This window comes from Ipomoea nil, unplaced genomic scaffold (assembly GCF_001879475.1).
Source record: "Ipomoea nil cultivar Tokyo-kokei standard unplaced genomic scaffold, Asagao_1.1 scaffold2847, whole genome shotgun sequence".
NCBI lineage: Eukaryota > Viridiplantae > Streptophyta > Magnoliopsida > Solanales > Convolvulaceae > Ipomoea > Ipomoea nil.
In genome coordinates this window covers 462,846-475,173 of record NW_017619275.1, presented here as the reverse complement: position 1 = coordinate 475,173, position 12,328 = coordinate 462,846, and the positions used below count along the sequence as shown (strand labels likewise).

The 12,328-nt window shown below is 46.0% G+C and overlaps 1 protein-coding gene across 1 annotated transcript in view; it reads left to right on the top strand.

Annotated features, from left to right (window-relative positions):
- Positions 1-12,328, top strand: part of LOC109160445 (disease resistance protein RPM1-like) — an 81,448-nt gene that overhangs the window by 10,938 nt on the left and 58,182 nt on the right. Inside the window, exon 2 of the mRNA XM_019308741.1 lies at positions 8,722-8,724. The gene's annotated coding sequence lies outside the window, so the exon portion shown is untranslated. The remainder of the gene's footprint in view (positions 1-8,721; positions 8,725-12,328) is intronic.

Genomic DNA, 12,328 nt, shown 5'->3' with positions numbered 1-12,328 from the left:
CATGAAATCGGCATCCCGCCTGCGCCTCCTCCTCGCCTATGGTGTGATAATTTGGGAGCTACTTATTTATGTGTCAATCCAGTGTTTCATGCCCGCACGAAGCACATTGAGATTGACTATCTTTTTTTTTTTTTTTTTTTTTTTTTTTTTTTTTTCGCGATAATGTAGCCAAAAAGGAGTTAGAAGTGCACTTTATTTCAACCAAGGTTCAACTAGCGGATATTTTCACAAAGTCTCTGTTGTCTCTTCGTTTTAACTCTCTCTGTGACAAGCTCAATGTTTTGGCTAGCCAACCTTGTGCTTAAGGATGAGTATTAGGATTATATTATTCATATTATACTAGGACTATATTATTCATATTAGACTAAGACTATATTATTCATGTTAGACTAGGATTCTAGCATCTCTATATATTAGCTCCCTGTACTCTCAGACATTATTATTGAATACAACACAATTATATTCTCATCATCTGGAACTTTCAATACAGAGCATGGCCTAATTAAGAAGGGAAGGATAAAAAGGGCCGGTCCTATCATTTTATAGGCCCAGGGCATAGGAAAAAATGGGCCCTATATTAAATTATTATATATTTTTATAACAAAAATTTAAATTAAATAAGGGAAAAAAAATACTAATGTCAAATAACTTAAATAAGATTCACAAGTTTTTAACAATTATACATACGTATGAAAACAACTCTAGATGCATTCTTAAATCTAAAATAGTCAATAACTGCATCAGTGCTTTCATAAATAAAAATTATAGCTTATAAAAATGAATAATAATTTAAAACAAAATGAGCTATTAGAGAACCACATTATTATTATAATAAATAATAAAATAATTTCTAATAAAAATCTATAAAACAAAACTTATAAATAAGAGCATAGCAAAAAATCTTAATTATATGGAGCAATAAATCAAAATATTCTAAACGTGATAAAAGATATTCATAATAAAATATAAAACATAATTAATTAGATAAAAATCATAAAATAGTTTGAATAAAAAAGACATAATAAATCACACATCTTCTATATTGATAGCATATTTATAAATTATAAATACTTTTTCTTTTAGTTAGATTAATTTTAAATTTTTCTAGATTAATTTGAATACGATGATGCACAATAGGACATCTAAACTACATTGACTAAATAATTCATAAACAACTAAACTATTTTTTAAAATATTTTTCATAACTAAATCACAAAATATATTATATATACATAACTTATTATAAAGTTTACAAAATAATACCTATTTTAAATATAAGTAGTAAATTACTCGAATAGAAATATATTCAAAATTAGATATATATGAATCAAAAATCAATCTATATTATAAATCTCACTATAGTTATAAAAAGGTAACAAAAAATTACAAAGTTACAAATTAAATTTAAAAAAAAAAAAGACACAAATTAAAAATATAAATAAATTTCATAAGTTACAATTTTAATACTATATAACAATAATATCCCTAAATTCAATTTTAGTATTCATCTCCAAAGAGTAAGGACTAGGAGGAAAATCTTAATGCCAATTAACATACATATAAAGCCATAAAGGGACTCAATCCCCAAACCTCATGCATTCAAACCATAAGCACTACCAACTCAACTGGCTTTCAATACATTAGCACAACTTTATACTAAATTATTATAGAAAATATCTATAGTATATATAAAATGTATTGGGATAAGGTGGTGGGCCCCTTCCAAGAATGGGCCCTGGGCATGGGCTCAGCCTGCCCTTGCCTAGGGCAATAGTTATGTTGTGCAACCGAATGTACCATGCGCATGGTGCATACGGTTCAAAACGACGTCGTTTTGATTAAAAACGCGCGTCCCACTTTAAAAAAAAATCAGGTTCGACTCTCAGCAATAGCATTATTGTGGATATATAGTTATGAAATTGTGGATATATAGTTATGAAATTGTGGTTATATAGTTATGAATTTATGAATATTTAGTTCATTCATTGTGGATATTTAGTTCAATCATATATTGTGGATATTTAGTTCATTCATTGTAGATTTTTACTTCATTCATTCATTCATTGTGGATTTTTACTTCATTCATTCATTCATTGTGGATTTTTACTTCATTCATTCACTGTGGATATATAGTTATGAAATTGTGGATATATAGTTATGAAATTGTGGTTATATAGTTATGAATTTATGGATATTTAGTTCATTCATTGTGGATATTTAGTTCAATCATATATTTTGGATATTTAGTTCATTCATTGTGGATTTTTACTTCATTCATTCATTCATTGTGGATTTTTACTTCATTCATTCATTCATTGTGGATTTTTACTTCATTCATTCACTGTGGATATATAGTTATGAAATTGTGGATATATAGTTATGAAATTGTGGTTATATAGTTATGAATTTCTGGATATATAAAAATGCTATTGCAGGGAATCGAACCTGATTTCTTCTTTAAGTGGGACGCGCGTTTTTTTAATCAAAACGGCGCCATTTTGCAACCGTATGCACCTTGCAAGGTGCATTCGGTTGCACAACATAATTTGCGTGCCTAGGGCCGGGTGAGGATAAACTAATTAAGCAACAAACTAAGATGAAATGTAGGCAAAGGGATCTAGGATTAAATGCCCCAATAGAATTATCTCAAAAAAAAAAAAAAATGCCCCAATAGAACAAAAAGTAGTATATGCTCTTTAATGGGAAGGGAAGTGGGCAAATTATACCATGGACCAGGGTCTACCTTGCATTGTAGATCCTGATCTAAAAATAACTTTGAGATTTTGTATTTATAGCCAGGCCGGTCCTATCATTTTATAGGTCCAGGGCGTAGCAAAAAAAATGGGCCCAATATTAAATTAATATATATTCTTATAACTAAAATTTAAATTAAATAAGAGAAGTGTAGGAGCCGTTATGTTGGGAAGATCTAGTGAACCCGGTGACTTTGGGGCCGCAATACTTACAAGAAACAATGGAGAAGGTTAAGATATTCTAAGAAAGAATGAAAGCCGCCCAAGATCGAAAAAAAATCGTGCGCTAACTTAGGGAGGAATGCCATGGAATTCCAAGAAAGAGAAAAGGTGTTGTTGAAAATCTCACTCACGAGAGGAGTGATGAGATTTGGGAGGAAGGGCAAGCTAAGCTTGAGATTCATTGGCTCCTACGAGATCTTAGAGAAGATAGGGAGCGTAGCTTATCGTTTAGCCCTGCCGATGGAATTGGACCGTGTGCATGATGTGTTCCACGTGTCCCAGCTGAAGAAGTACGTGCACGATGCATGTAACACCCCTAAATTTTAAAACTTTCCATGCTTATGAAATAAAGGCAATATTATCATTAAATCCCAAACTAAGCGTAATTGTTGGGGTGCTATGCCACATCTAAGTTGGAGAACTCAGATGCACAGGCTAAACTATCCAAACTGTAGAAATCCTTAAGTCAATGTTAAGTACATCATCATGGCACGTAGGCCGATAAAAGAACTAAACTAGCTAAACCACGGGTCTAACTAGCGCGCTCCGGAACTACTCATCTGTGCCTGAAAGCCAAATATATCTGTTTAGCGAATAATGCTGGTAACCCATTCCAACACGTTAAATATAATATAGGTAGATATATATAAGGAAAACCATTTTGAAGCCGGAATACATATATTCTTATGAAACTCGAATTTAAAACCGAGAATAGACTCAATCAAGAAAGGGTAGGCACATTCAACAAAATTAATTACGGATATAAAGATACTATCATGCACCCTAAGGTCACAAGAATATTTCTTATCAATCATATCAGTATTCAATCACTATTTCCAACACGTAAACACATTTGGTGGTGCCGCAGGACCAATCGCATGCCCATACATGAGGGTCAGCGCATATAGCTCTGACACGGCCCCGAAGCACCCTGCTTGTACCGCAGCACAAGGAGATTGATCGCAACCAATCGATGAACCGCAGCTCATTTATAACGTTTGATCGCAACCAAACAGTGAACCGCAGCCCGAATAGTATGTATATCTGATCGCAACCAGATTATGGACCGCGGCCCTATATATATATATATATATATATATATATATATATATATATATATATATATATATATATATATATATATATATATATATATAGGGCCGCGGTCCATAATCTGGTTGCGATCAGATATACATACTATTCGGGCTGCGGTCCACCGTTTGGTTGCGATCAAACGTTATATATAACAGCCGATGGTTCTTAACCCATCCAACTGCCTATATAGCCGACCGATCGCAACCGGCCGGGTTAACAGCCGATGGTTCTCAACCCATCCAACTGCCTGTATAGCCAATTGATCGCAGTCAATTGGGTTATCATGCACAAATAACACATAGCCAAGCACATGCAACCCACATTAACACATAAGGGGGGGGGGGGGGGGAATCATTGGGGAACACTTATACTAATATAACTTATGCGTGGTCAACCATATTAGATTTACTCGAGACACGCCTAAGGGGTTATTCACCTTCCTCCTAGGCCAACGGGATACCAATTCAACTAGCATGCAATATACAAGACTTCTTTTACCCTAAGAACGGTACCCGATACATCAAACTAGACTCATACACGACAAACGATGTACGGCAGGACATTACGGGATACGGGGAAACATCAAACGGGGAGAAATACCCGGTCCGAAATGACACGTAGCTGAGCCACAAGGGCCCCACCACTGCACAGACTAAGACAACGGGGCTTGCGGCGGGGCTAGAGGAGCCCCGCCGCCTGGGACCGCCCGGTGGCGGCCTAGGGCCACGGCTCTAACCTGGAGTCGTGTCCTAGGGCCGCTCCTCCACGGGGCTTGCCAACGGTCCCTGCCTAGGGCCGTTGGCTAGTCCCGTGTCTCATCTGGTGCATACTATTTTGTGCACCAGTGAGTTTTTCCTTCACCTGAAAGACAATATCAATCAACCAAAAACTCCCAAATCATCAACAACACATCATAGACAAGTAATAGATCACTTAATAGCTCAAACACTCCATAAATCTAGCATTTCTACTCATATCTACCAATAAAACAATGGCTTCACAGAGCTAAAACTTAAGATGGGAGTCCATGGGGTTATACCTCTTCTTGTTCTTCCTTCTTGTGTGGGTTTCAGTCTCCACTATGCTCAAACACCACTCCTTTCACTACCAAGACACCTCAACCAACAACACAAACCAAACCTAATAAACCTTAGAGATAGAAGGCAACAGGGATGGAAACTGATTGGGTAAGGACCCCGGCCCAGGAAAGATTGGCCCACAGAAGAGAGCCCAAGGCAGGAAAGGTGGGCTAGCATCGGGAGAAGCCCGGAGGGTGCTTGGGCCTAGTCCAGGAATCGGCCCAGGCCCAAGTACGGGGACCTAACTCAGGATTGGTAAAGAAGAGCCCATTAGGAGCTTGGGCCGAGGGCGAGGAGTCGGCCAGGCCCCCAAACCCAGAGAGAGACTCGGCTCAAGGAGCCGTTGGGATCATCAAAGAGACTCTTAAACAAGGAACCGTTAGAGCATTAAAAGGCTGGACTTGGTCCGGCTGTTACGAGCTTGAGAGAGCCGTTGGCCGACTCAGTAAAGGCGACCAACGGCTCGATACTAAATTAGTTTTGAAGTCGGCTAGTAAAGGCCTTCAAGTCAGTGGGGGAGGAGCCGCTATATAAAGGCTCCTCCACTCTTGTAGAGGACGGACAAAAAGGAGCACCCGGAGAGGGAATAGAAGAGATTCTAAGCAAGCACTTTCTTTCCTTTGAGACACTCATTTTATTGAAAGGTATATCCTCCAGCTAAAGGTTGTGTTGGACCTCCTTAGGCCTGAAAACCCAAAAACCATCACGGCGCCGTCTGTGGGGATCGAAACTAAGAGTCGCGTGTCCTCCTGAGCGAGGCGAGTTCAGGAAACGACAAGAAGAATCTCAGACGAATAAGAAAAGCTCCTGACATGGCAGGAAGTGAGGAACAATCGAGCCGACACGATAACAGACTGGGGGCGGACTTGAGAAATCAATTGAATCGGAGAAACACTCGGAGCCGGGAAAACGAGACAACACCGCCACCAACTCCACCGATGAATCAACAGCCGCCTCAGGTGCAGTTTACCCCTGAGCAATTACGTGCGATTGGGCGTGCCTGCGCCGAGGCGAGCCGAGGAATAAGAGAACGATCCGTCACTCGCAATCAGCAGCCGTCTCATAGGCCCGATGACCGGCAACCGAACCGCCGGGCCGAGAGCCAACCGGTACAGTCCATTCATTCTCGGTTGGGTCCGAGCGCCGGACAACAGTCGGCAAGAGAACGACTGGGTCGGAGGGAACCCAGTCGTGCCCCGTTAGCTGCTCGCGGTCGGCAAACTGCACGTGAGAAGAACCGTACCAAAAGAACCAGGACTGAAACTCGCCGTGTAGAGCAGCCCGTCCGCAACCATGACCAACCGGCCGAGTCTGAGGTCGGTGAGAGCACGGAATCAACAGGAAACCACACCCGGGAGAGCGTCGAAGTGGCAAACTTAGTCCAAGAAGTGCAAAATCTGAAAGAACAGATGGATGGAAAAGCCAAATCCCCAGGACGTACGTTATTAACCGCCCTACCCTTCTCGGACGAGGTCATGGCCTTTAAGATACCGGGTGATTTCAAGTTCCCGGAGCAAGCCACGTTCGATGGGACCGGCGATCCTCGAGAGCATTTGCTAAGCCACCAAGCCAAGATGCAGGTCCTGGGAGTTCAGGACCCGGTCATGTGTCGCGCTTTTGTGCCCACGTTAAAAGGACCGGCATAGAGGTGGCTAGTGGCACAACCGCCAGGGTCGATTCGTAGCTTCGAAGAGCTAGCGGACCGCTTCATGAGCCACTATGCCGCTAATATCAAACCACAAAAAGACTTGACACACCTGGGCGACATTCATCAGGATGAAGGCGAGTCCTTGAAAACTTATCTGGCTCGCTGGCAGAAGGAAATCCAGTCTATAGAGGAGGTCGAGGACCAGACGGCACTCACCTTCTTCATCGAGTCCTTGCGGTCCGGTCAGCTATACCGAGATCTGCGGGATAACCGCCCGGCTACCTACGCGGAAGCCATTCACATGGCAAACAAGAGGGCCAACACAGAGCAGGCTATGAAACACAAACGGCAGCGTGAAGTCGGCGGATCCGCCGGCGGAAAGAGAACGCGAGCCGAAACCAAGGAAAGGCGCCCGAACGTAACCCGACGACCCGAAGTCAGGCGACCTTACGACAGGCCCGTCGTACACCCCTACCGGCCGGCTCCCGAGTGGCCGATGCATGAAATACAAGCGGTCGCCCCGCCGCCGCCTCCACCAATTGACGACCGTGCTACGAGCGAGGAAGCGGGTAAGATCTCTAAATACTGTCGTTACCATAAATCTTATACCCACAGCACAGAAGAATGATTTTACCTGAAGAAGATCATGAAGGGTATCATCCAGCAAGGAACCCCGCCTCCTAATCAATGGAGGCGGAGGTCGGCCAATCGAGGGGACGAGGATCCCGCCGCCGCCGCCGAGAGCGGACGGGGCAAGCAGTCGGCATCCAAAGAAGACGAGGCCCAGTGGCGCTAAAAGTCGGTTATCAACATGATAGTTGGCGGGCCGGAAGGTGGAGACTCGGCAAACACTCGAAAGGCCTGGCCTCGACAGCTGTATGTTGGGACGGTGTATGGGCGCGAGGAGAACTCCAAGAAGGTGTGTCGAGAGCCCATCACTTTCACTGATAGGGATTTACCGGCTGGAGAGACGCTGCATCGAGACGCGCTGGTAATAGCCATGGATATCAAGGGGGTAGTCGTTCGCCGAATCCTGGTCGATACCGGGAGCAGCGTCAACGTGCTATACCTGGAGACCTTCATTAAAATGGGATTGACCCGAGAACAGCTAAATCCCGTCAAAACTCCCCTTGCCGGCTTCACTGGGGACTCGGTGGAGGCGGAAGGATCCATCACCCTACTAGTTGAGCTTGGCAGTTACCCCGATGTACAGAAGCTCAGTATGAAATTCATCATGGTGAACTTGGCCTGCTCGCATAACGCTATACTCGGACGACCGGGTTTGGAGGATCTAGGAGCCCTGATTTCAATCGAACACCTCTGCCTGAAATTCCGTACGCCGAATGGGATAGGCACGGTGCGCTGCGATCGGAAAGTCGCCCGAGATTGTTACCTACAAGCCTGCCGAGGGATGGGCAAGCGCGAGATGCAGGTCCATGAGATCACGGAAAGGCCCCCAAAGAAAACAATGATACCTCGCCCGGAGCCGGCTGTTGAGCTGGAGGAAGTCGAGATTGATCCTGAACAACCGGACAGGCAGGTCCGAATCGGAGTCGGCCTCCCTCAGGAGGTAAGAGGAGAAATCATAAAAGTGCTCCGGGAACACCGGCTGGTTTTCGCCTGGGGTCCAGAGGACATGCCCGGTGTCGATCGATCCATTATATCGCATCGACTCGCTGTAGACCCCGAGCATCGACCAGTCGCACAAAAGAAGCGGTACCCGGCCAACAATCGGAGAGAGTTCGTAAAAAAGGAGGTAAGCACGCTGCTAGCGGCCGGACATGTCCGAGAGGTCAAGTACCCGGAGTGGCTAGGAAACGTGGTTCTTGTACCAAAACCCCCAGCCTGGCGGATGTGCGTCGATTATACCGACCTCAATAAGGCTTGCCCTAAGGACCCGTTCCCATTGCCGCGAATTGATCAGTTGGTTGATGAGACCGCCGGGTCAGCCTTGCTAAGTTTCATGGACGCCTTCAGGGGGTACCACCAGATCTTCATGCATTCGGCAGACGAAGAAAAGACCGCGTTTCTAACACCGGATGGGGTCTATTGCTATCGAGTCATGCCCTTCGGGCTTAAGAATGCTGGAACCACTTACACGCGAATGGTGGCCCGATTGTTCCAACACTTGCTGGGAAAATCGATGGCCGCATACGTCGATGACATGGTCGTCAAGAGCCGAGAGGAGAGCAAGCATGCGGAAGATCTGGCCGACTGTTTTAAAGTGATGATAAGATACAATCTCCGGCTGAATCCCAAGAAGTGTGCTTTCGCCGTGCAGGGTGGAAAATTCTTGGGCTATATGGTCACAAAGCGAGGTATTGAGCCTAACCCTGAGAAGGTGCAGGCCATCATCAACATGCAGCCTCCCAGCACCGTAAAAGACCTGCAACGGTTGACTGGCCGACTGGCCGCCCTTAGCCGCTTCCTGAGCAAGGTGGCGGATAAGACTGTGCCTTTCTTCGAGGCCATGAAGAAGAAGGAAGGATTTACTTGGACCGCCGAGTGTCAGCAGTCGTTCGAAGAGCTGAAGCAATATCTTTCAACACCTCCGGTATTGTCTACTCCCCAGGCTGGCGAGCCATTACTTTTATACTTAGCCGCCTCCTCTAAGGCGGTGAGTTCGGTGCTAGTCCGAGAAGAGGAGCGCGTTCAGCACCCGGTTTATTACGTAAGCCGCTCCCTGAAGGCCGCCGAGTCACGGTACACCGCCCTGGAAAAGATTGTATGCGCGTTGGTGATCACCGTGCGGAAGCTAGCACCGTACTTCCAAGCCCACACCGTCCGAGTGTTGACTGACCAACCGCTTGGGAGTGTCCTGTGAAACCCCTCGTCGTCTGGCCGACTGGTGAAATGGGCCGTGGAATTAACCCAGTATGGGATTGAGTACCAGCCCCGGCCTTCCATAAAAGGTCAAGCCTTGGCCGACTTCTTGGTCGAGTGCACGGCGAGCGAAGAAGAAAAGGAGCATGTCACTGAGACCAATTTAGGCGAGTGGTGGGAAATGTACGCGGACGGAGCGTCGAGTCGACGACATTGCGGGGGTGGAATTATGCTCATCACCCCGGAGGGATTCCGGCTGTACTACGCCTTAAGCTACTTGTTCCCGACATCTAACAACGAAGCCGAATACGAAGCTGTGCTGACTTTATATAAAGAGCGGGCGGTCGAGATGCTAAAGGAGTTTGGAGCCTACGAGATAGAATATATCGCCAGGGCAGACAACGTAGAAGCCGACATATTATCTAAGATTGCCTTGGAGGGAGTACCGGACCACCTTGTGAAGATCTGCCAGAAGGAGGAACTGGATCGACCGAGTATCAAGGAAACGACATTAGAAGTCCAGCAGGTAACTGGCAAGGAATGGGACAGGGAGAAAAACCCCGAGATGTTCTGGATAGAGGACATTCGGCGATTCAAAGAAGCAGGCGAATTACCGGAAGACTCGGGGGTCGCCACCAGGGTCCGACGAAAAGCCCCTTCTTTCGAGATTATTGATGGACAACTGTACAAACGGTCATTCGGAGGTCCTTTGTTGAGATGCTTGCTCAGGCCCGAGGCCGAGAAAATAATGGACGAAGCTCATAGAGGCATCTACGCCGCACACCAGGGCGCCCACACGCTCGCCCGCAAGTTAGTCGTCCAGGGGTATTATTGGCCGACTATGATGCGAGATTGCATCGAGTGGATTTCCAAATGTGGCATTTGTCAGGCGTTCGCCAGAAAGGACACTCGGCCGGCTACCTTCTACACGCCGGTCACCACGGCTATCCCATTTGCTAAGTGGGGAATCGACTTATTGGGCCCATTACCAGTAGCCCCCGGGGGCCTGAAATTTTGTGTCGTGGCTATCGACTACTTCACCAAGTGGGTCGAGGCTGAATCGTTGGCCACTATCACCGAGTACCAATACCAACGCTTCCTATGGAAGAGGGTGATTTGCCGCTTTGGCTTGCCCGAGCATATTGTCAGCGACAATGGGCGACAGTTCGACTGCCAGGCGTTTGCTGACTTCTGTCGCCGACACGATATCCGCCATACCAAGGTCTCCGTGGCGTATCCGCATGCCAATGGGCAGGTCAAAAATGTGAATCGAACCATAGTGGACGGAATCCGAAAGAAATTGGAAGACATAAGAGGAAATTGGGCGGATGAGCTCGACCGAGTCCTATGGGCTTATCGCACCACGCAGCGGCGAGCGACCGGAGAAAGTCCATTCTCCCTCGCGTACGGCTTCGAAGCCAAGGTTCCGATTGAAGTGGTCGAACCCACTCACCGGGTCCACACTTATTCCGACACGGAGAATGAGGAAAATCTTCGAATTGAGAAAAATATCCTAGACGATAGAAGGGAAGCCGCGAGTGCTCAGATTGTCGAGTATCAACAAGCGGTAAAGAGATATCGCGATCGAAGGATTCGCCCACGAACCTTCCAGGTCGGCGATCTCGTACTACGAGACCGGCAAGCAAGCCAGCCCACGGAAGGTGGCAAGTTTGCGGTAAAGTGGGAAGGACCCTATCGCATTGCCGCGGTGGTCCAGGCCGGCACCTACAAGCTCGAAACTCTGGAAGGCAGGCTCGTAGACCGGATCTGGAACGTCGTCCACTTGAAGAAGTTCTATCAGTAGAAAAGGTTAGGCCATGTATAGGCCCGAGGGTCTTAAACGACTTGAATAAAAGAATACGAATTACTGTTAACCACCGCCTGGGCTCGGCGAAGGAAAGTTAGGAAACAAGGGCCCAGACCCTTAGTCGTTTCCGTGAAAAAGCCAAGAGGAGTCGCCTCGACTGAGGGACTCGGCGAGTATATAAAGAAGCTATGGGGCACTGACCCTAAACGTTTCTGAGAAAGAAAAAGCCTAAGGGGTCGCCTCGACTGAGAGACTCGGCGAGAGAAAGTTAGGAAACAAGGGCCCAGACCCTTAGTCGTTTCCGTGAAAAAGCCAAGAGGAGTCGCCTCGACTGAGGGACTCGGCGAGTATACAGAGAAACTATGGGGCACTGACCCTAAACATTTCTGAGAAAGAAAAAGCCTAAGGGGTCGCCTCGACTGAGGGACTCGGCGAGAGAAAGTTAGGAAACAAGGGCCCAGACCCTTAGTCGTTTCCGTGAAAAAGCCAAGAGGAGTCGCCTCGACTGAGGGACTCGGCGAGTATATAAAGAAGCTATGGGGCACTGACCCTAAACGTTTCTAAGAAAGAAAAAGCCTAAGGGGTCGCCTCGACTGAGGGACTCGGCGAGAGAAAGTTAGGAAGCAAGGGCCCAGACCCTTAGTCGTTTCCGTGAAAAAGCCAAGAATAGTCGCCTCGACTGAGGGACTCGGCGAGCACCCGAAGAGTAAACAAGGCCTTGATCTTAAGTCGTCCCTCAGGGTTAGCAGGGTCTGATGCCTTAAGAATATTCCTTTGATTTGCAGAACCATTAAAGGTTAAAGAAAAAGCGTCGAGTCCAAGATAACACGGAAAGAAAGAGAAAATGGGAATTTCATTAAAATTAAAAAAAAGGCCCGAGAAGGAGGCCAGCCTTTACAAA